A 3,229-nucleotide genomic window follows, 5' to 3' on the forward strand; every position below is an offset into this window, starting at 1 on the left:
AAAATGTTGATAAAACAATGTGCAATTACATCAATAGTTCTAGGTAGAGTACAGAAAAGAAGATTCAGCGCTTTATGAAATCTCGAAGACCAATTTGCCACGAATGGCAGCATAGAAATTATACTGCTTACACAATGAGACTTGACAAATTTATTAAGTATCTCTATCAACAGCAAGAATAATACCAATGAAGCAAATATCACAATAACATTTTCGATTTATGTTTCATTAAAGGAAGTTCGTTCCGTCGTGTTGGTGACATTAGATATTTTACTCCTAAATCGATCTTTTATGTACTGTAGTGTGACACTAGGAACAACTGAAACGAGAAAATCAGCTCAGCAGTAGACGCGCGGAAAATGCTAGGAACAAAGTATAACCGCAGCCGTGAAGAAGGAAACGAGTAAGTTTGTGATACTCGGACTATTAGGGCAAGAAAACAACATAGTACTGTGAAATACATCGGTGTTAAAGTGGTTTTCTTACGAAATGAACAGGCGGTAACAAATTCGTAGTTATTATGAAGGATGTTAACTAAGCTAAACTAAACTAAACTCCGTCCGAACAGGCCTTGGAAGACCTAACGGTACCGACCGGCCGCAGTGTCATGCACAGCCCACTCCATGCAGATATGGAGGGGCATGTAGTCAGCACACCGCTCTCCCGGCCGTATGTCAGTTTTCGAGACCGGAACCGCCACTTCTCATTCAAGCAGCTCCTCAGTTTGCCTCACAAGGGCTGAGTGCACCCCGCTTGCCAACAGCGCTTGGCAGACCGGATGGTCACCCATTCAAGTGCTAGCCCAGCCCGACAGCGCTTAACTTCGGTGATCTGACGGGAACCCGTGTTACCACTGCGGCAAGGCCGTTGGCGAAGGATGTTAGCAGGAGCTGAAACATATGGATCATAGGCAGAACTAAATCGATATACATGAAATAAGGATTAACTCACAAACATCACAAGGACAAATGGAACGTCATCACTATGTATATAGAAACTGAAACGTGGATTGGAGTGCAATACAAGTGCAAAAATTATATAATAACACTAAATAGGATGATCAGGAAGATATAGAGACGTCGGGAGATCTGGTCCACAGTTGGAATTGGGCAGAGATTTCAATGCATCTAACTCAAACAAGGCAGGAAAAATAAGCGACACTTCCCCTAAGCTTTTCAGGTATTGGAGGCTACAAAAAACGTTTCAAACTCTTCTTCTTAAGTGTGGATAATCGGATGAACTGAATTATTTAGTTTGATGATTAAATGTGTGGAGATGCAAAGCTTACAGAGAGTTGGCTCAAGCCATTAAGATTTTTAATTTTTTTTTATTATTTTTTTGTTGCAGCTAGGTATTCTGGGTGAAGTAAAGTAGAAATTCAAGTCGTGGGAAAGAGAAAGATAAAAAAAGGAAAAGGGGTAAGGGAAACAAGAAGAAAAGATGACCGTAAACAATGTGTCTCGATGAACGTACGCAGCGCGCATACAATTTCGGGTAGACGGTGGATTTATGAGAACGACTTTTGCCAGTGAAGTTTTTTTCGTTTTAGGAAATGATACATAGACAACATCAAATGTACAATGCCTTTCTACATTCTGATCCAACGTAGTGATGCAAGAAATAGCAGAGCTGGCCACTAGTGACAAAATATGTGCTTACAATTGCACTGCATCAAAGGCAAAGCGATTTATGGAGGCGTGTCAGCAACTTATAGCTGACGAAAACACAATAAATAAGATTTAAGTATGCGAAGAATATAAAGAAACTGACAAAACGTCTGATAACTTGACAAGCCCATACAGTTCTTTTGTGGTCCCAAGAGAGACATCGCGGTCAAGCAGGTTCCATTTAGGGGATACAGGACGGATCAATATGAGCAAATCCCGTCCATGTCTGCATGTTAGGAAGCGAATACCATTTTAGTCTTCAAAATCGCTTTGACAGGAGGCTTGTCCCATCTTTGTGCCATAGTGAAGAGGGTGTGACAACACGACCGGAGGCAAGGATTCTCCAGCGCTGTCACACACAGGACCAATGACATGATCTAGATATAGCAAGCTGTAATCGGCTCCAATGAGATCTTCTGAAACAGGAGGCCGGGGGAGCAACACCGCATGCTCTGCTGTATGCGATGTAGAGTAGCGGTTAACGTCGCCATGTGGAGTGCTACGGGTCTGCAGTTCAAATCTGATTACCAGCTCACATTCATTATTAAGTATTTATCACTTCTAGATAGTTTTCGAGATTTCTTACATTTGTAATGTTTGCATATTCTGCGCTATTCGAAATCTATATAAATGGCAACACTCTTCATTTACGGGGCAATTATGTTCTGTCTGTACATTGTTATCCGTAGTAAAAGTGCTTGAAGTTCTAAGTGTTATACTTCATTGAGGATCCTGTTTTCGGGTTTGAACTAGATAATGGTTCTGATGTGACAGTATTGCTTAGTTCTTAACCACTCCGCCAATTTTCTTGTGATTTCGAGTTTGGTCCTCCTCATTAGACGTATTATGAACCTCTAGTAACGCAGGATGTTTCCTGCTAATATAATTTTACGTAATATGTGTAGTAGTTGAAATTATCAATAAGCCAAACAAATAAATGCAGGACGAATATCTATTCCAGAACTTCCGCACAAGCAACAGCAGCTAGACATTGTGTTACAGATTCCTTCGGCCGTATGTGCGGCGAACACTAGGTGATTCATTGCGGTGAGATGGAGGTAGACCGCTATTTGTTCCCCGCCTCAAAGGTCAGAGTGCCGCTAACGTTACATGGCAGCCCTGGTTCTCACTTGGAGTCGAGTTGTCAGACGTCTACTGCAAACTGATGTCGAGAAAAATCCCTTTCCTACTGTAAACTGAAAGCGAAATTTAATGTTTCTGTGTTAGGCATGTGACAGAGCGTGATTTAGGAACTGACGACACTTAAAACAATGCATTTAAGAAGCGACCGTTCCTACTATTCCCGCTACTATGTTTGTGTGGTAGCTAGTGATGATGAAGGTTCAATAGAAGTGATTAAGAAGTGAGAGAAACTAATACAAAATCATTCTGTGAAATTATGTGCAGGATGTCTGCACAGGAAGACAAACGCCTAACGTGGAACACTTGTATTACAACCGTACTTTACAAGAAAGCATATGATTCGGGCAATACTTTGTCTTGCGTTAATAGATGCTGCAAAACTTTTTCATCAGGTTTCAACGTAATGTGTACTAACAGCT

At 41.2% G+C, this 3,229-nt stretch overlaps 1 pseudogene; it reads right to left on the reverse strand.

Moving 5' to 3' along the window:
* Positions 1-754: 754 nt before the first annotated feature.
* On the reverse strand, positions 755-872 carry LOC126471800 (5S ribosomal RNA; annotated as a pseudogene).
* Positions 873-3,229: the final 2,357 nt, after the last annotated feature.

Source organism: Schistocerca serialis, chromosome 3 (assembly GCF_023864345.2).
Source record: "Schistocerca serialis cubense isolate TAMUIC-IGC-003099 chromosome 3, iqSchSeri2.2, whole genome shotgun sequence".
Taxonomy (NCBI): Eukaryota; Metazoa; Arthropoda; class Insecta; order Orthoptera; family Acrididae; genus Schistocerca; species Schistocerca serialis.